Genomic DNA, 21,664 nt, shown 5'->3' with positions numbered 1-21,664 from the left:
TGCACTTTCTCCTAGGGAAAAGCAAAAGGGCTCTCGGTGGCTCATGGAAATGGGAAAGGACCTGCAGGAATGGAGAGGGAGGGAGAGGGAGAGGAGAGGAGAAAAATATGGAGGAGAGGTGGGAGGGGAAGGAAAGGAAAGGAAAGGAAGGGGAGAGGAGGGGAGAAGAGAGAAATGTGGAGGGGAGGAGAGGAGAGATGGAGGGGAGGTGAAAGGAAGGGAAGGGAAAGAAGAGAGGAGAGAAATGTGGAGGGGAGGAGGGGAAGGGAAGGAAAAGGGGAGATGGAGGGGAGGGGAAAGGAAGGGAAGGGAGAGAGGAGAGGAGAGGAGAGGCAAGGAGAGGAGAGGGGAGGAGAGGTGAAGAGAAGAGAAGAGAAGAGAAGAGAAGAGAAGAGAAGAGAAGAGAAGAGAAGAGAAGAGAAGAGAAGAGAAGAGAAGAGAAGAGAAGAGAAATGTGGAGGGGAGGAGGGGAGGGGAGGGGAGAGGAGAGGCGAAGAGAAGAGAAGAGAAGAGAAGAGGAGAGGAGAGGAGAGGAGAGGAGAGGAGAGGAGAGGAGAAGAGAAGAGAAGAGAAGAGAAGAGAAGAGAAGAGAAGAGAAGAGAAGAGAAGAGAAGAGAAGAGAAGAGAAATGTGGAGGGGAGGAGGGGAGAGGAGAGGAGGGAGAGGAGAGGAGAGGAGAAGAGAGGGATCCCATTTTCTCCTTCAGAACAGGCCAATCTGAGCCCTTCAGCACAGAGTCATAAACTGATAGAAGAAAACTTCTCAGAACAGGAAGTGGTTCCCCTTCTTTAATCAGAAGCAAATTTTGGGAAGATTCCTCTGACATTCACAACTAATTGTAAAATTCATTGTTCTAGATTGAAGAACCCAGGTATATAACAATTAACTCTATGGTTTACAAGAAACAAGCCCCTTTCAAACCAAGATACATCAGTTTCAAACCAAGCCAGCATGCATCTTTATCAATCCAAGGAACTGCACGGCAATATAACAGGCAATATAGTTGTGAAACTAACCAAACGATGGCAACAGCACCATAGATCATTGCTTGCCTGTCCCGTTCTTCCAAGACCATGGAATAGAAACCCGACCAATCTTTAGATTGTAATAATGTCTTTACCGTATTTTATCCGCCACTTGATGGCCTGTTTTTTATGACATAATTGAGTCGTCTCTCCCGGTTTAACTGTAAATAAAATCACATTAGGCTACATTTGAAATGCCTGTCAATACTTTGCCCTTCTCATTTTTCCCAAAGGTAACACTATACTGATTATCGCTCACACATTAGCAATACTTCGGCGGCAGGATTTAGATGCAATTTTCTTGGAAAACCATTTTTTAAAAAATCTAAATCGGTTCAGAAACGGGGACCACAGTGGAGCTGGTATGGTACCACTTCTTGGACTGCTTGCAGTGACAGCTTCTTGGGTCTAACCATACATTAAAAGCTCAGTTAGCCTCTAATGCAGGGGTGCCCAACCCCCCACGCCCCCCAGTCCATGGAATGGCACCGGTCTGCAGCATGCCAGCAACTGGTCTGCGCAAATAAGTGAAGCCCCATCTGTGGAATGCAAGCAGCATATGAAACCATGTCCCCTCTGGCCCATGAAAAAACCTCTCTCCACACAACAGGTCCTTGGTGCTCAAAAGGTTGGAGATTGCTGCTCTAATGGATACTGAAATTCAATCGATCTATCCATCAATCAGAACAGAGCTGGAAGGGACCTTGGAGCAGTGGTGGGATTCAGCCGGTTCAGGCCGGTTTGGGCGAACCGGTAGTTACATTTCTGCTGGCCCTGCCCCACCCTTCCAGGAGTTCCCACGCGCCCCATTTTGGCTCCAAGGAGGCTGCAGTGAGGCCTCCTAGGCCCAAAACAGGGCACAGGGGACGTGCAGCATGCCCTCCCTTCCGGGGCCCATTTTTGCGCCCAGGGGGATGCAGGAGGCAGAGTGCTGCCTGTCACACCCACTGGCCACGCCCACCAAGGCCACACCCACCCAGCCGGTCATTAGGGCAGAGAACCGGTTGTTAGATTATTTGAATCCCACCACTGCCTTGGAGGTCTCCTAGTTCAACCCCCTGCTCAAGCAGGAGACCCTACACCTGTGATGGCGAACCTATGGCACGTGTGCCACAGGTGGCACACGGAGCCATATCTGTGGGCACGTGAGCATTGCCCTAGCTCAGCTCCATGCGGCCACTGATTATCAGGCCTTCCGGTCGCACCAGAAGTCGGGAAACGGTCCCTTTCCGGCCTCCAGAGGGCCTCCAGGGGGGTGGGGAAGGCCGTTTTTGCCCTCCAGAGCAACCAAGAAAGCCTCTGGAGCCTGGGAAGGGCGAAAAATGGGCCTACTGGGCCTACCGGGGGAGTGCAGTGGGATTGCGCTTGTAGGCACGGTGGCGGGGGACGTTGAATTATGGGTGTGGACACACACACACACACACACAACCCCCCGCACTCCCCCGGCTTTTGTCACATGACGGCAAAAAGGTTAGTCATCACTGCCCTGCACCATTTCAGACAAGTGGCTGTCCAGTCTCTCCAGTGATGAAGCACACACAACTTCTGGTGGCAAGCTGTTCCACTGGTCAGTTATCCTCACTGTTAGGAAGTTTCTCCTTAATTGCAGGTTGCTTCTTACTTTCCATCCATTGTTTCTTGTCTAATTTCAGAGTGGGGGTATATCTCCCATGGGAATGGATTAGAAATTCCAGTGAAGATTTACTCTTTGAGAGGTCATGAGCAACTAACAGAAATATATATTTTTTCCTGCTGGTTACCAAAATCGCTCCCAAATGTAGTTGGCATCAGTCTTGCTCTGATGTCCGCTTAGTTTATCCGCTTGCTTTGTATGGTGGGATCTTACACAGCAAAAAGGTCAAACTTTTCATTAGTGGTTTTTTGCAAATTCAAAACATCCTGAAATCAAAATGCCCTGGTTAAGTCCAATTGGAATGGAAAATAGACAATTTCATGATAGTAAGAGTTAGGCTTCGGGCTTTCAGAATGTTACAAATGCAATGTATTCCAATTGAAACAATTGAGTGGATTTGAAATAACCATTTCAAATTCAAAATAGAAACAGCAAGAGCACTTAAGATTTATATACCGCTTCACAGTACTTTTTACAGCCTGCTCTAAGTGGTTTACAGAGTCAGCCTATTGCCCCCGACAATCTGGGTCCTCATTTTACCGACCTCGGAAAGATGGAAAGCTGAGTCAACCTTGAACCGGTGAGACTCCAACTGCTAAACTGCAGGCAGCCGGCAGTCGGCAGAAGTAGCCTGCAGTACTGCACTCTAACCACTGCGCCACCACAGCTCATTGTAACTTCCAACTCGTCACCTTTTGCTCAGGTGGACTGATTCTTGGCTTAAAGCTTTATCAAATATCTTTAAGAGCTTTTAACAGTTACACATTTTATTCATGAGGATGCTGCAGCGGTCATAAGTATGAAAAAATGGTCATAAATCACTTTTTTTCAGTGCTGTTGTAACTTCGGTCCCTTCAAGAATGGTTATAAATTGAGGACTACCTAGGTTATGTTTGGTGAAATGCTTCAGTTGCCCTATTTCAGCATGAGTCACTCGCCATCGTCTCTGTCTGCAGCAGAGGTGGGTTTCAGCAGGTTCTGACCAGTTCTGGAGAACTGGTAGCAGAAATTTTGAGTAGTTCGGAGAACCAGTATTAAAAATTCTGCCTCCCGAGTCCCAGCTGATTGGGAGGAAATGGGGATTTTGCAGTAAGCTTCCCCTGGATTGGGGAGGGAATGGGGATTTTACAATATCCTTTCCCTGCCACGCCCACCAAGCCACACCCACAGAACCGGTAGTAAAAAATTTTGAAACCCACCACTGGTGCAAGATGTGCCATCTATGAACAATGCGATCCCCAAATAGGTTGCTTTGGATATCCATCAGACGACTTCTGAGAACTCCTTTGCTCCTTGCAAAATGCACTGTCATTTGGACTTGCAAAGGATTATGTCTTCTTCTAAAATGCTGGGTATTTTCCACCAGGCTCCGTTTTCACCATCTTGACCAGGTACATTTTAGGGGGCCTTATCCGGCAGTTCCTCTTTCCCCTCCTACTATGCACAGCACTGGTGAGTTTGGAAATCAATGAAGTTGCATTTTCCTATTCTGCTGCATTTGCTGCTTTTTAAAAAAAAAATGGAGGAAAAAAATCTTGAGAAAAGCGAAAGAAAGGCCGCGATATTTCCATTCACCCTCCTGAACCTGTCCAGATTTTTTGCGAACAACCCACCTCATGAGTAAACTATACCGACATGAGAAAAGTCCGTGTTTCAGCTGCAGCCACACAGAAGCTCTCTTGGGTATTCCGAGAGATCATAAACACATCCAAACTGACAACAGGTGTGACCACACACAATGATTTATTATAGAGAACGGGGCAGCAAATGTTCCATCCATGAAAGAAACAGTAAAGCAAGCTGATGGAGCCAGAAGATTGTGTAACATGACCCATAAAGCTCTGGAACCAACAAACCAACAAACCAAAATAGGCCAGGATCACCAACCAGTTAGTCTTGTAAGGAAGTTGTGGGTGCTCCATCACTGGAGGCTTTTAAGAAGACATCAGACAGACACTTGTCTAGTATGGTATAGGACCATGACGGTGAAACTATGGCATGCGTGCCACAGGTGGCACACGTAGGCATATAAGTGGACATGCCAGTTCAGCTCTGGCGTGCACGTGCGCGCCGGCCACCTGATTTTCAGGCCTTTTGGGCCCACCAGAAGTAGGGAAACAGGCTGTTTTCTGCCTCCGGAGGGCCTGGGGGTGGGTGGGGAAGGCTGTTTTTGCCCTCCCCAGATGCATAGAAAGGATCTGGAGCCAGGTGAGAAAGAAAAACGGGCCTATCGGGCCATCGCATGCCAGGAGCTGGGGAGAGGAGGGGTTGCGCGTGCATGCGCAAGGCAGGGTGCATAAAATTATAGGTGTGGGCACGCACGTGCACGAACCTCCCCCCCCCTTCCTGGCACACGATGGCAAAAAGGTTAGCCATCACTGGTGTAGGGCAAGGATGTCTTAACTCAAGGCACTTAGATCTGGCCCGCCCTGGAAACAGTGAAGGACCGGCCCACAGTGCCTCTGCCAGTGAAAACAGAGCTCGGGATAGCCACATGTGTCCCTCCCGGGCTATGTTTTCAGCCACGACGGCCTCCTGTAGCCCTCTACCAGTGACAACTGAGTTCAGGGAGGCCGCACGCAGCCCTCCCAGGCTACGTTTTTGGCCGCGATAGCCTTCTGCAGCCCTCTATCAGCTCTGTTTTCACTGGCAGAGGGCTGCAGGAGGCCGTCACGGCCTAAAACGGAGCCTTAATGAGTGACAACAAGAGGTCAAACACAACCCTGATGCGGCCCTTAATGAAATCGAGTTTGACACTCCTGGTTTGGACTAGAAGACCTCCAAGGTCCCTTCCGGTTCTGTTATTTTGTTATTGTTCACTTCAGAGTCTTGCAAAAGAGCAACCCTGTAGTATTACATGCAGCAAAAGTGAACAGCAAAGCATCAAGTCTGTAGCTAATGTTACCTGAGACTTCGGCTCAAGCTAAAGCATCTGTTTTTTTTTTTGTTTTTTTTTGCCTGCTATTAGCAACCACGTCAGAAAAAGACAGGGCATGGGGGTGGGGGGGTGTATGGATGTTCAAAGCAAATCTAATCACCTTTTTCCTGTGCTTTTTGCTCCATTCATGATTAAAAGGCGTTGAGCCTGGACCATCTCCAGGACTTTATTGCTGTTACTGCACTGCAGAGGCACTGGAGAGTTTTGTCCTTTCGATGACATAATCACACAAAATCCCTTCACCACGGCAAAGCTTGGGAAGAGGGAGGAGAAATGGAAAGGGAGAGCAGAGTTACCACTCTTCCCCACCCCCCCACCCCCCACCCCCCCGCCAAATTCATTTATTTATTTCCATCAGGAACTCTTCCTTCCTGCAGCAAGGCACAAAATGCTCAGCGCTGCAGCTGACTCACCTGGGCAGAACTTACCTCTCCCACTTCTCTGACTCCCTGGTCTTCTCCCTTCCAAGATCCCAAAGAGTTCTGACTGCTGATGTCATTCGGATCTCTGGGATCCTGCCCTCCCCCCACTCTCTCCCTCCTTCTCTCTCTCCCCTCTCTCCCTCTCTCTCCCTCCCTGTCTCTCCCTTTCTCTTCCTCCCTCCCTCTCTCCCTCCCTCTCTCCTTTCCCTCTCTCTCTGCCTCTTCTCTCTCTCCTTTCCCTCTTTCTCTCTCCATCTCCCCCTTCCTCCCTCCCTTTCTTCCTCTCTCTCCTCTCCCTCCCTCCCTCTCTCCTTTCCCTCTCTCTGCCTCTTCTCTCCCTCTCCTTTCCCTCTTTCTCTCTCCATCTCCCCCTCCCTCCCTCCCTCCCTCTCTTCCTCTCTCTCCTCTCCCTCCCTCTCTCTCCCTCTCCCTTCCTCCCTCCCTCTCTCTCCTTTCCCTCTCTCCCTGCCTCTCCTCTCCCTCTCCTTTCCCTCTTTCTCTTTCCATCTCCCCCTTCCTTCCTTCCTCCCTCCCTCCCTCTCTCCCCTCTCCCTCCCTCTCTCTCCCTCTCCTCTCCCTCTCTCCCTCTCCCTCTCTCTCTCTCTCTCTCTCTCTCTCTCTCTCTCTGCTGTCTGCCATTAGTCATAATCCACTGGAGAATAGAAGCAGCAGATAGACACTGGAGGAGCGTCTCCAGTAACTGCATTTGGATGCATGAGATCCAGGTTCAAATTCCTATTTGAACAAAAGACATGTCCAATATTAAAGGGCACAATGCCTACCCTCAGCGAAACACATTGCAGGCTAACTCTGCCCACAGCCTGGTGTTCGATCCTGACAGGGCTCAAGGTGGGCTCATCCTTCCATCCTTCCAAGGTTGGTAAAATGGGGACCCAGATTGCTGGGAGGAGGGGGGGGAATGTGCTGACATTGTAAACCACCCAGAGAGTCCTATAAAGCATTATGGAGCAGTATGTAACTCTGCTATTGCTCTCTGCCAGACAGAGCTGTGGTGAAGGTAAGTGAGGATGAGTACTTAAAAGTGCTAGGATGCAGGAACTCCAGCAGATCTTTTTTTTTTCTTTAATTTGATTTATATGCCGCCCTTCTCCGGAGACTCAGGGCGGCTTACAATGCCCTAAGCAATAGCCTTCATTCTTTTGTATATTTATACAAAGTCAGCTTATTGCCCCCACAAACTGGGTCCTCATTTAACCTACCTTAGAAAGGATGGAAGGCTGAGTCAACCTTGAGCCTTGGAGAGATTCGAACCAGCAGTAAATTGCAGGCAGCTGTGTTAATAACAGGGTGCACTAAACCACTGTACTATCAAGGCTCTTGCTATCAGCTTAGGTACAGAGGCCTCTTTGAGCACACAACTGACAGGCATTCAGCCCTGTTCATGAGTGTCATCATAGCAGACCCTCAGACTGGCAAGGACAACGTCAATTTCAGGCCCCAGAGGAGAATCCGGCACATGACCGAGCTTCCTTCTTTATATTGTAGATACCAACATTCAACACTGCCATTCAGGAACTTTCTAAACATGCTTAACAGAATCCCCCAGTCTGCACAGCTCAGCAAGGCCTGGGAAATAATAACCAGATCAGTCCAATGTAAAAATGAATGGGTTGAAGTTAAGACCAGGGATGCCTAAATTTAAGTCCACCCGTAGCATTGGAAGCGCCAATTGTCTGTCTCTGCCCAACCCACATCACATGGAGATAAAATGAAGGGAGATCCTCATAGAAGCCATCTGGAGCTTCTGGAGAAAAGAAAGACAGAAATACAAATAAAAGAACCAGCAATAAAATACTCCAGAGGTGTTGGCTCTAAACTCTATAATCCCAAACCAGCATGGTCAATATAAGAGACGTTTGCCTACTCTGGAATGACAGAGACGTCCATATCATCACAGCCAGCACAGTATTGATTAAATTTCCTAAAGGTTCATGGAAGATACGCTATTTTGCTGCCTTTCTTGTCCTGGTGTGCTCGGCCAATACTAGAGAAAACCCTGTTTCTACTTAGGACCGAGATGAGATGAGATGAGATGAGATGAGATGAGATGAGAAGAGAAGAGAAGAGAAGAGAAGAGAAGAGAAGAGAAGAGAAGAGAAGAGAAGAGAAGAGAAGAGAAGAGAAGAGAAGAGAAAGTAAGGTAAGGTAAGGTAAGGTAAGATAAGGTAAGGTAAAGTAAAGTAAGGTAAAATAGCATAGCATAGCATAGCATAGCATAGCATAGCATAGCATAACATAACATAACATAACATAACATAACATAACATAACATAACATAACATAACATAACATAACATTTATTATGTTATGTGTATTCCCTTTTTTCTGGCACACATTAACAAATTAAATTCTGATGCCTGCTCTCAAAAGAATGTGTGTGTGTGTGTGTGTGTGTACGTGTATGTACATACATATACATATATGTTCATACATATATGAATTGTTGTAAGTCAAGGATTACCTGTATTGGTCCTGCAATATTTATCTTACCCAGTGGTGGGATTCAAATAATTTAACAACCGTTTCTCTTCCCTAATGACCGGCTGGGTGGGCGTGGCCATGGTGGGAGTGGCCAGGTGTGTGTGACAGGCAGCACTCGGCCTTTTGCACCCCCCTGGGAGGAAAAACGGGCCACAGGGGGGCGCACCGCCCCACCCCCCGTGCTCCGTTTTGGGCCTAGTAGGCGTCCCTGCAGCCCCCTGGGAGCAAATAGAACATGTTAGTTGGTAAAGGGCAACGTGACCAGATGTCCCGCTTGGCGGGACAGTCCCGATTTTTAACAATTTGTCCCGCGACCCGTGGCTTTTTTAAAAAGTCCTGATTTTTGGAAAGAATGCACGACAAGCTAGGGAACGGTGGGAGAACGGGAAGGGAATATATGGTTTTCGGCGGCCATATGGCTATTTAGTTTTATATTATTTTTGTTAATTTTATAATGTCAAACTTTAATAATAACAAATAATTGTTGAGAACTGATTATCGAGAACTGATTATCAAAGTTCGCATTGTTGATCAGGAACCTACTATTTTTGCATACTATGAAAATTTTTGTTGCTCCATATAGACCAAATTTTTAATCAACCCCCCCCACCCCCCGGTCAATGGTGTCCCGCTTTATCAATGTTAAAATCTGGTCACATTAGTAAAGGGGCTACTAAGCCCCTCTTTATTTCTGGATGCCATAGACTAATACCAATCTCCTCTTGGGTCTACATCTGAACTGTATCCTTCTGTGTAGGAGGCACATCAAATGCTTTCTGTCAAGAGGTTATGTTAACAGCTCCGAATGTGAGCCGTTAATAAAAATCTCTTACATACTTAAGACTACAGTAACTCCCAGTTGGCTTTGCTGAAAGGAATTATTAAAGAGACACCATTAACAGCCCTGGATAAGGGATAAAAATGCACTTAATAAGGATCCATGGATAAGTGTGGCCTCTGGTAAGGTTTCCTACTGAGCAATACATCAGGGGCTGCAAGTGAAAACTTTTGAGCTGAACCAGATGAAGGGAATCTTATCTACTCCTGCTCTGTTTCATTTCAGCCACAGAAAGTTTGAGCGGTTCCCTTCGCAACGGACTTGAAAATCCTCCCTTAACAGTCCCCTGACTCAATAGTTTTTGCATTTGGAGGGAGCCCATTAACTGAATGCCCATTGAGACGGATGCTTTCAATCATAGAATCCAGCAAGAAATCTGTCCTATGGGGCTCCTGCTCACTTGACAAGAACCATGGGTAAAGATTTCAAGGAAGGACACATCAAGGGCAGACAGTGCTTCACTAATAAATAGAACATAGAACATCAACAGAGTTGGAAGGCACCTTGGAGGTCTTAGAGCCATGATGGTGAACCTATGGCACGGGTGCCACAGGTGGCACATGGACTCATATCAGTGGGCACATGAGCATTGCCATAGCTCAGCTCCAGCGCGTATGCGTGTGCTGACCAGCTGATTTTTGGGCCTTCCGGTCCCACCGGAAGTTGGGAAATGGACTGTTTCCCGCCTCCGGAGGGCCTCCGGGATGTGTGGGGAAGGCCGTTTTCACCCTCCCCAGGCTCCTAGAAAGCCTCTGGAGCCTGGGGAGGATGAAAAACGGGTCTACCGGGCCCACCGTGCCATTGCGTGTTAAAAGCAGGGGGGAGCTGTGCGCACATGCGTGGGGCGCATTGAATTATGGGTGTGGGCACGCACGTGGGCAACCTCCCCGCGCTCCCTCCGCTTTTGGCACGTGACGGCAAAAAGGTTAGCCATCACTGTCTTATAGTATAGCCTTTATTGTCATTGTACAACATGTATACAACAAAATTGGTTTTAGCCTCACTGGTGCAATCCATGACAAAAAATACGAACAACATAAATAGTATAAAGAATAATCCCTATGCAAGTAATTAGAGGGGAAAAAGAAAAAGAAAGAAAAAGAAAAACTAGTCATATGTTTCCGCGTGTGCGTGGAATGATTGTGGTTGTGTTTAAGAGTCTGACATCCTAAGGACAGAAACTATTTTTGGGCTGGCTATGCTTTGATGTATTCCGCCTGATGGTAGAAGTGCAAAGAGACACTGACCAGGGTATGAATTATCTCTGAGTATCTTTCTTAGTTTGCTAAAGCAGCGAGACCTGGTGATGTCATCCGGTGGTGTTAGAGGGCAACCAATGATTTCCTGTGCCGAATTGATCACTCTCCATAGTGCCTTCCAGTTTGCATCAATTAAACCAGCGTACCATATTATAATGCAGTATGTGAGGACACTTTCTATCATGGACCGAAAGAAAGAGGTCATCAGTCATTGTTCCACCTGATTTTTTCGCAGGATTCTAAGGAAATGAATTCTCTGTTGGGCCTTGCCAATCACCAGGGACGTGTTGTTTTTCCAGGTGAGATATTGACTAATAAGCACTCCCAAGAATTTAAAAGAGGAAACCCTCTCCATACAACCCTCCTCGATATAAAGTGGGGCAGGTTCCTCTCTGTGCTTCTGAAAATCTAGCACCATCTCCTTTGTCTAACTAGTATTTAAATGTAGGTTGTTTTTTGAGCACCATGCAGATACCTTCTGGACTTCTTCCCTGTATGCTGATTCGTCCCATCCAGTGATGAGACCCAGCACCGTTGTGTCATCTGCAAACTTTATTATGATGTTAGATGGATCAGAGGATATGCAGTCATGTGTATACAGCGAGTACAGGAAGGGGCTGAGCACACAGCCCGGAGGGGAGCCTATGCTGAGCTTCAGGGTGGAAGATGTAAAGGAACCAACCCTTACTGTTTGTGGACAATCCATCAGGAAGTCTTTGATCCAGTCACAAGTGAGGGGAGGAAAATTCAGGCCAGTCCGTTTTTCAATGAGAATGCCTGGTAGGTTGGTATTAAAGGCATATAAAGTCTATAGTCTATAGTCTATAAAAAGCATTCTGACATAATTCCCAGATTTCTCAAGGTAGCTCAATACAATATGTAGAGCAGTGGCGATGGCATCCCCTGTCAACCTGTTGCTTCTCTAAGCAAACTGGTGTTGATCGAAATTTGGTGGAAGACAGGACCTGAGGTGTGGTAGGACCAGTCTCTCAAAGCACTTCATCACTGTAGACGTCAGCGCAATGGGTCTATAGTCATTCAGGCTGTTTATGGCTGCTTTCTTCGGAACAGGGATGATTGTGGCTGCTTTCAAGCATGATGGGATTCTAGCCTGTTGCAGGGAGATGTTAAAAATCTTTGTCAGGACCCCTGTCAATTGGTTCTAGTCCAAGCAGGAGACTCTACACCATTTCTGACAAATAGCAGTCCAATTTCTTCTTGAAAGCCTCCAGTGATGAAGCTCCCACAACTTCCGAAGGCAACTTCTGTTCCACTGTTGTCAGGAAATTTCTCCTTAGTTCTCGGTTTTAGAATTCTCCTCATTCAGTTGAAAAATGCCTGCTTTTCACCATGCATTTCTCTATATCCTTTAAATCCATGTATGTAGCTGGATTGCATCAGAAATGAATCCAGAGGCTCCCATTGGCTAGCACTACACTTCCAAGTTTAATTCAATTTGCTAGTTTTAATTTGGGACTTAGGTATTAAAGAGACCACTTTCCCATGATCAAATCTGCCTATTCATTCTGGACTCTCAGAGAACACCTGCCAGGAAGGGCCAAGAGAAGGAGATTCTAGAGAGGTGCTCTTGGTGGGAGTAGCTGTCTATGGAATAACCTCCAGCTGAAGTGAAGATGGTCCCCATTCTCATGGTTTCCCAGAATGCTATAAAGAACTGACATTTCTGGATGTCTTGCAGGACTGAGTCCTGATCCATAAAATACAAGTTTTAGTTTTTCTAAACTAAAGGGTTCTCTATCAGTTGTGTCCACCTCTAGGGCTTGATGCTCATCTCTGTTTCTTGGCCGAGGAAGCCAGAGTTGTCAATTTCCATGGTCATCTGGCCAGCATGGCTACACGCCAAAGGTGCATGAAATGCTGTTACCTTCCCACCTAAGTGGTACCTATTTATCTATTTGCATTTGCCTTCTTTCAAACTGCTAGGTGGGCAGGAGCTGGGGAAAGGAGCGGGAGCTCACTCCATTGCACGGAACTCGGTCTCGAACCCGGTCTGTCAGTTCTCCAGCTGACAACTCAGCATCTTTAACCGCTCAGTCATTTCACCCCTCCTTCTAATTATTACATCTTGCTTAATGTCTATGTTTCTGCATTATTATTATTGCATTTTATTATGCATCTAGAATCCATTTGGATTGAGGCAACATCAAACTTTCATAAATCAATGAATACATTCCTAATTTATAAGCCCTTTGCCAGCTGAGAATTACAGGGACGATGCTATCTAGAAAGAAGTATTCAAATACTGAGACATTTTTGGAGCATCTGCAGGCAAAACCCCTGGACATAGTTTAATAATAGTCAAAGGCAAGTCTTGCACATCAGGCCCTGGAGGTTTACAGAATTAGCATCACAACATTCCTGTCTTCCATGTTCTGAGCATGTTTTACCAAACAGTTGGGATTCCATTAGGCTCTTGCCACCTCATGTCAATACTCTGCAGGCACTTTCATTTCCCAAGCAACCAAATCAGTGAGCCCAGGTTTAAATTGAGCCAGACCTCTTCGCCAATGCCATCACTGAAACTTAAATAAATAATATGCTTGGCTTGCCACAAAATTCACAATGAGAAACTGAAACTCTCGGCTTCCTTCCTTCCCTGAGACGTGCATTCAAGGGTGCTCTAGACGCGATTTGATTGCAATGCAAAAGAAGAAACTTCTACAAAAACTATGCAAAGAGTTTCAGACAGATGAGCTACCCTGTCAAAGCTTGCAGATACCCAATTTGGCAGGGTGGAAGACATAATTCACCCCGACAGCCAACATTTTTTAGGATTTTATTTTTAACCAAAAAGAAAAAAAAAAATCTTTGCTCATTTATTGAAATCTGATCAGATGTCAGTGTTCTATCTATCGCCAAACCTTGCAGGAGTTAAGTGTTTTCATCCTAAATCCAGGAGATTTTGGCAGTCTTTAAAGAGGCTCGTGTTAATTTAGGAAAGAGAACCTGTACAAAATCCGGTCTCTGCTAAATAGATCCAGACAATCAGAGATAAAAGCTTCCACTCTTCTGCAAGCCCAACGTGGGCTCAATTCAATGATGCTTTGATTCCACTGGTTGAATGAAAGAGCAGGCAGCAAAAGTGGCTGGCTGCAAACTACAACTGGAAAGCTAATTATGATAGTTTGCCATTGGTTGGATGAAAATGAGGCCTTTTAACAGATTAACAGAGTTGGAAGGGACCTTGTAGGTCATCTAGTCCAACCCCCTCCCAAACACACACACTCACACATCCAAGCAGGAGACACTATACCAATGGTTCCCAACCTTTTTTTGGCCATGCCCCACCTAAGCAGCTCTAAAATCCTGATACACCCCACCCTCCGGGACATATAATTCTTACTATTCAAAAAGTGAACTCCTACTCACGCGGAGGAAGCCTAAAAGGCCATTAACTTGATTTAAACAAGGTTCCAAATTGCCCCCATTAAAAATCCAATTGCCCCCTTGTGGGGTGTAGGCCCCATGTTGGGAACCACTGCTCTACACCATTTCTGACAAATGGCTGTCCAGTCTCTTCTTGAAAGCTTCCAGTGATGAAGCTCCCACAACAGAAGAGGAGACCAACTCTCTGGGATCTTACCGGTCGCTGGGAGCTATGCGGTAGAAGGCGGTCTCGAAGATACCCTGGCCCTGAGCTATGTAGGGCTTTAAAGGTAATAACCAACACCTTGAATTGTGACCGGAGACCAATAGGGAGCCAGTGCAGCTCGCGGAGAATTGGTGTAATGTGGGTGTAGCTAGGTGCACCCACAACAGTTCTCGCGGCTGCGTTCTGGACCAACTGTAGTCTCCGAACACTTTTCAAGGGTAGCCCCATGTAGAGCAGGTTGCAATAATCTAACCGTGAGGTGACAAGGGCATGAGTGACTGCACTCAACAATGAACTAAAGGGCCACCATTAGTGAGCTGTTGGACAGCATTACTTGGTCTGTTGGGTGGATGCTTGGGTGGTTTAGGGATGGGAATTTTTGGCGGGTGAGTGTGTGCCTGGGGATTGTCATGTGAGTTGGGTCTGGTCTCTGGGTGTTATGTCAATTTCATTGTATGGGTATACTGTGTATATACGTACAATGACAACAAATTTTATATATATAAAGAACAGTTACCTGCCGTAGCTACTTAACTTTTTTTTTGCCAAGGCTAAAGTCTCCTTCAAGTCCAACTTAACCCCTGGAGACTCCATCCTTGTTGATTGTTTGGTTAAAATGTTGAAAAGTTTATCGGTGCCTTCTTTTTAATGTTTCTCGCTTTTCTCAGTCTCATTCCGGTCCCCTTCCATTGGAATGCTAAATAGGTCTAATCCTGTTTTTCTCAAGATTAGCCAAAGTCAGCCAGGGTTATCCCTTGGTATGAATTTTCATTAATAAGCCTTCCCAGTTGGTCATAAAAAGTGCTAGGCAAACATGCCCGCAGGGCACATATTAAGAATCCTCGCTTTATACTGACTAGTTAACAATGACAACATGGTTAACATATTATTGCCTTCATCAGCTTTCTGGAGATATAATTAACAATGATAAGCAAGAGATAATTTTTAAGTCCTTGGCTGATCTTATCTTTGAGAAGGAGCAAGGTTATCATTGTACCCGGAGGTGAAAGAGAAGATTGTTGGGAAGAGAAAAAAGAGAATTAAGAGAAAGAACCAGAAGGATTTAAAAAAAACAAAAATCAAATGGAATGAAAAATGACTGTTCGGGTTTATGCACAGCAGTATTTTATGTGAGCAAGGCTTCAGACAACCCAAGGAAAGATCAATTTCCTTAACTCCAGGTTGAAAAGATATTTACACTTCTGGTGATTTATGGTTCCTTCAGGAACTGAGTAGGGACTGTTATGAGGATGAGGGGCAAAGCTGACACTGACTACTTCTCCCAAGCGAATTGACATGCTTTGCTCAGGCATGATGGCTTCTTAAAAATGCACAGGATTCCCATTTAGATCCAGTTTCCTAACTAAATATAGGCAAGTGCTCACCCACACTTCCATAAAGTGTGGGTGAGCACTTCTATAAAGTGCTTTTTTCAAGCAATTGGACTTCCTTGTTTTTTTCTTTGAAGACGTTTTGCTTCTCATCCAAGAAGCTTCTTCAGCTCTCACAGGATAGTGGGGAATAGAAGGATTTCTATGGAATATATATTCCTTTCAGACAGCTGGTCATCTGCATCCTTTTAGAGGGTCACTGAAGCACTTGGAGGGTTATCTGTGTCCTCAGGGTCACCCGAGTAATACTAATAGTTCTTGTAGTTTGCAATTTTTTTCCTCTGGAAATCCATTCCTACTCCCACACCACTCAAAGGATGTTCATCCCAAATTGCACAGCGAAAAGTCTGTAGAGATTCTCAGTCATCCAGGTCATGGTTGTCCCAAAGGTACTTTTTCAGGAGGCAACTTGACTTTTTCTTTTGAAGACGTTTCGCTTCTCATCCAAGAAGCTTCTTCTCCACTATCCTGTCAGAGCTGAAGAAGCTTCTTGGATGAGAAGCAAAACGTCTTCAAAAGAAAAACATGGGAAAAAACATTTTCACTTCTATAAAGCCTTAGTAAGGCCACACCTAGAATACCGCATCCAGTTTTGGCTACCACACTATAAAAAAGATGTTGAGACTCTAGAAAGAGTGTGGAGAAGAGCAACCAAGATGATTAGGGGACTGGAGGGCTAAAACATATGAAGAACTATTGCAAGAACTGGACATGTGACGAGTGAAGAGAAGGACCAGGGATGACATGATAGCAGGGTTCCAATACTTGAGGGGCTGCTACAGAAAGGAGGGGGTCTAGCTATTCTCCAAAGCACCAGAAGGCCAAACAAGGAACAATGGATGGATTCAAACAAGGAACAAGGAGAGATTCAACCTAGAAATAAGAAGCAAATTTCTGATAGTGAGAACAATCAACCAGTGGAATGGCTTGCCTTCAGAAGTTGTGGGTGCTTCATCACTGGAGGCTTTCAAGAAGAGACTGGACAGAAATGGTATACCATCTCCTGCTTGAGCAGCCGGTTGGACTAGATGACCTACAAGGTCCCTTCCAACTCTGTCATTATGTAAATCAACTTTTGTAACAATCTGCTGAGGGAGACCTTAAACTTTTCTGAGACCATCCCAGAGACGCTCAGAGTTCTCCTACTTCTCCTGTGGGGCTGCTCCAGAAAATCCCATATTTTCCAAATGAAAAAGCAAAATTGCAAGAAAGAAGTAAGCCAGACGTCTATGATGGTGTGTCTGTTATAGAAACCAGGAGAATAATTTCAGCAGATATTGCCTTAGGCACAAAAGGCTCCCGGCAGTAACCTGCAACCTTTTCTACCCTTTCAATCCCAGTTCCCAGTTCCCTCTAAAACATTAAAGGCAATGGCAAAGGATTGTGGGAGCATAATCCAAAACATATGGAAAGCCCCAGAGTTCAATGTATTATACTTGTTAGAAAAAGGATGCTGGATGCAGTTAACAAAAGTTGTTAGGCAAACCCGCCCAAGACAAACAGATAGACACCATCCCAATTATCCATGCTACATTTCCAGAAAATGCATGCATCATGAAAATTCATTCCTTTTTCTCAACATTTTCATAACTGTCTATCTTGGCCCACATCCAAGTCTCTTGTCAAATCCCTCTCTTGCTCCATTAGAAGAGATGCCCCGAGCAGTGGTGGAATTCTAATTTTTTTACTACCGGTTCTGTGGGCGTGGCTTGGTGGGCATGGCAGGGGAAGGATACTGTAAAATCTCCATTCCCTCCCGATCAGCTGGGACTCGGGAGGCAGAGAATAGATGGGGGCAGGGACAATCAGAGGTGGTATTTACCGGTTCTCCGAACTACTCAAAATTTCCACTATCGGTTCTCCAGAACTGGTCGGAACCTGCTGAATACCACCTGTGGTCCCAAGGGTGAATCATAAACAAGGTCCATGAAGGCAATCCCATCCTCCAAAAACCTGGGGAACTCAGCCTGCTCCCGCCCCCAAAGATGACTCATTCCAAGGAGGTCCTCAGCCCTGTAGCTTCTCCCAAGGAGGACAACAACCTTCCAGCATTTGCTATTTGTTGCAGGTGGCCATGGCCACTTGTAGTTTGAAGGTGAAGGTTCATTCTCTGTGGGTTGGTTTCCGAATGTTTCGTTGCCAGGCTAGGTAGCATCTTCCCAATGATCCTCACCTGACGTGACCTCCCCATCACAAGACCCATCCCAAGACCCTCACTTGATGCAACCCACACCTGACCCATCACAAGACCCTCTTTTGACCTACTGACCACATGAAGCCGTTATAAGCAAATGAACACTGACATCCCCTAAATTCCACTGAAGATGTTACCTGGCCTGGTAATGAAACATCCAGAAACCAACCCACAAGCTTGAGGAACAAACCTCCAGCCTCATCCTACACCCGAGCTACAGATATTCATCACCATTGCACACCTCTCTTTCTCCTGGAGCTGGGGAATTGCTGCACTCGACAGCATTTCATAGATCCTCCCATCGCCACGAAAGGTCACTGGATAAACAAACACTAACAGGAAATTTGTCTCGAGGTCCTGAGTTACAATATACCTTCTGACAGCAAGTGAAGTGTATTTCCACTAGAAATTTTCCAGCTCTGGATTCCAAAGTCCTACATATTTATTCATTTATTTATATCCCACCTTCATTATTTCACCCAGGCTTAGGACCTGGGTACCTACGAGATCGCCTTCTGCCACCGATAGCCTCCCATCAACCAGTACACTCCCACAGAGAGGGACTCCTCAGTGTGCCGTCGGTCAAACAGTGTCGACTGGCGACCCCCAGGGGGAGAGCCTTCTCTGTGGGGGCACCTGCCCTCTGGAACGAATTGCCCCCGGAAATACAGAGGATCCCCGACCTTCGCAACTTTCACCGGGCCCTCAAGACGCTTTTATTCCAGCAAGCTGGGCTGGCCTAAAAAAAATTTTTTTTAATTGGGAAATTTTAGTTTTTAATTATGTTCTCGACCAGATTATTTAATTTGTTTTAATTAATTTTAACTTTTATTTACTGTTGGTTTTATCGTGGTTGTGCACCGCCTGAGTCCTTCGGGAGAAGGACGGTATAAAAATTCAATTAATAATAATAATAATAATAATAATAATAATAATAATAATAATAATAATAATAACAACAACAACAACAACAACAACAACAACAACAACAACAATAATTTTCACAAATAACTCAAGGCGGGGAACATTTCCAACATCTCCAATACACCTTCCTCCTCCTATTTTCCTCACAACAACCCAGGCATGGGTTCTACTTACCTTTACTACCAGTTCGCAACGGGGCCGTGTGCGCATGCGCATAAGCATTCTGATGACGTCGGGGTTGGTGGGCGGAGCCTCCCGCCAGTTTTACTACCGGTTCTATAGAACTGGTTCAAACCGGAAGCAACCCACCATTGCAACAACCACCCTGTGAGGTAACTTGGGCTGAAGGAGAGTGACTGGCCCAAGATCACCCAACAGGCTTTCATGGCTAAAGCAGGACTTGAACTCATGGTCTTTTGATTTCTGGCCTGGTGTCTTGACTACTAGATCAACCTAGTTCCCTCTTCTTTTTATCATTTCATTTGCATGTTCTGATGAGTCATGATATTGACACATCAGAACATGGAAGCGGCTACAGTACACACAAATCACAGCAAAGGTAAATTCATGTTCAGAAAGACAGTTCTGCGGACAGGACCCAAGAATTATGTACAAGGAGGAAAGCCTCATCTAAGGAAGGGGTGGGTTTAAACCACCAGAAGAATATAAAACATGCATGGCACATATTGATTTTTAAATAATCTTAAAGGACTACTTTCTCATGTAAGCAGTTATTATTTTAAAGTTAATAACCGAAGGTGCCCTTCCGCGTGTTTTACTGTTTTGGAAAATGGTTGTTTGAGGCAATAATTCACCCACTTGTTGCCCTACAGATGTGCAGCAAAGTTAGTTATGAGTCAACCTGACCTTCAGCAGGTTGTGGAAATTTCTCTGTGAGGTAAACAGAATCAACATGTCAGAAAGCTCAAAATGGGAACTATGAAGGACATCACACATCCTTTCCCAACTGGGGCCTTCAAGAAGGTTCCGGCTCCTCCTCAGAAATATTGGCTCAGCCTTCTAGGTGCTGTTGTCCCAACGCAATGTGAAAGTACCCATCAAGCTTCCTAATCAGGGTCAACAATTGGTAAATCAAGGGCTTGTGTGGCCAAGTCCTCTTTTTTAAGTATGGAAACATCCAGTTTTGATCACCTCACCCCAATACAAATAATAATAATAATGTTAAGATTTTGGAAAGTGTTCAGAGAAAAAGCAGCAAAGATGATTAGGGGCCTAGAAGTTATAAGAATGATTGCAGGAACTGGCTGTGTCTAGTTTAGTGAAAAGAAGGACCAGATATGATAGCAGTATTTGAAGGGCTGCCACAAGGAAGAGAGGGCCAACTGACTTACCAAAGCAACAAAAGGCAAGACAAGAATCAATGGATGGAAACAAATCAATGGGAGAAGCAACCTAGAACTAAGGAGAAAATTCCCAACAGTGAGAACGATCAACCAGTGGAACAAATTGCCTTTGGAAGTTGTTGGGTGGCTCATCACTGGAGGCTTTTAAGAAGAGACTGGACAGCCATTTGTCAGAAATATTATAGGTCTTCTGTGTGAGCAGTGAGTTTGACTAGATGAACTCCAAGATCCCTTCCAACATTGAAACAATATTCTATGGGAGTTGCAGTTAGTATCCTTCTTTAATTTAAATGTTCTGATGTAGGTCTCTTAGAAACCTGTCTCAAAATTAAGGGACCATTTTGCAAAATCTTGTATAGGACATCCTGGAGTTTACAAGGGCAACACATAAGGCTGATGTTGGGTTATGTTTTCTCTTAAGACCCAAACAATGCTTAGTGACTTAATGGAAGGCTCTGCCTTTTTCTGGGACCTTCCAGTTTAGTCTGCACCTCTAGTCTGTTGCCTAACTTCCAAGAAGTCCCATCCCTACTTATGTTTCCCTATTTATCTTTCTCAGTTAGGTCAACCAGGCTATACAACAGTTACCATTTGAGGAATGACTTGGCTCTTTAAAGAAAATTCCACAATTCCATTCTCTGGCATGTAATCTAACATACCAGTTTAATGCTTTTAAGGCAACTGGACTCAGATCAGGACTTTTTAGGGAAGAATTTTTGTGGGTAATGACGTTCCCTTCACAGTCACAGCCACAAAACCAGGAAATAACAGGAGACGAGCGTTTTAATAATCCATAGGCAAACAGAGGGCAGCACAGCGGCTCGTTTTGTTAAGGCGCTGGGCATGTCAACTGGAAACCCGGCAGCCCAGTTCGAGACCCGAGCGCCACATGATGGGGTGAGCGCCTGTTATTTGCTCCAGCTCCTGCCAACCTAGGAGTTCAACAGCATGCAAATGTGAGTAGATAAATAAGTACCACTTTGGTGGGAACAGGGAACAGCAGTCTGTGATGTCATTCTGGTCACATGACGGCGGAAATGTCTTTAGACAGCACTGGCTCGGTGGCCTTGAAACAGCACCAACCCATATAGTCAAGGACTAGAGTGGTAAAATCCTCAAAGAATCCTTTGCCTTTTTTATTTGCAAACAGAACTTCTATGGCACTGCAACTGAAGAGGATAAAGGCAGTCATTGCCTCTGTGGCTGCTAATTGATATTCTTGTAGATGAGAAGAAACCACTTATGACCCACTAAATTACAGGCCATCTATCCCACTTTTACACCATTCATCCTGCAGAGTGCAAAGTTAATCACTCTATATCCCAGAGTCCATTCCACTTTATTGATTCTATAATTTTAGCATTGAACGCTCAAATAATTCTGACCCTTTTCTTAATTTGTGCCAGGAAAATAGGTTCAGTTAAGTTTGGTCTTCACAGAACAGTACTATTTTATTACTATTATTATTATTATTCACTTATGCATTGGGAAATCCACCATTTTTGGAAGAGACACATTGAAGAAAATGCATGCACTATTGCAATGTTCCCCAAACTTTCCA

General features: G+C 45.3%; 1 protein-coding gene and 1 long non-coding RNA gene across 2 annotated transcripts in view; both read right to left on the bottom strand.

The window, feature by feature from the left end:
- KLF12 (KLF transcription factor 12) overlaps nt 1-21,664 on the bottom strand; it is a 262,112-nt gene that overhangs the window by 232,265 nt on the left and 8,183 nt on the right. The window lies entirely within an intron of this gene.
- Nucleotides 848-6,232, bottom strand: LOC148113564 (uncharacterized). Its single transcript, XR_015734591.1, has 3 exons — nt 6,025-6,232; nt 5,697-5,849; nt 848-1,186 (listed from the first exon to the last, which is right to left on the bottom strand). It is a non-coding gene; the product is annotated as an uncharacterized LOC148113564 (long non-coding RNA).

Source organism: Pantherophis guttatus, chromosome 5 (genome assembly GCF_059756535.1).
Source record: "Pantherophis guttatus breed Tessera chromosome 5, ASM5975653v1, whole genome shotgun sequence".
In the NCBI taxonomy this organism is placed as follows: Eukaryota; Metazoa; Chordata; class Lepidosauria; order Squamata; family Colubridae; genus Pantherophis; species Pantherophis guttatus.
The sequence above is the reverse complement of the archived record's forward strand: the minus strand, read 5'-3'. Positions and strand labels throughout refer to the sequence as shown.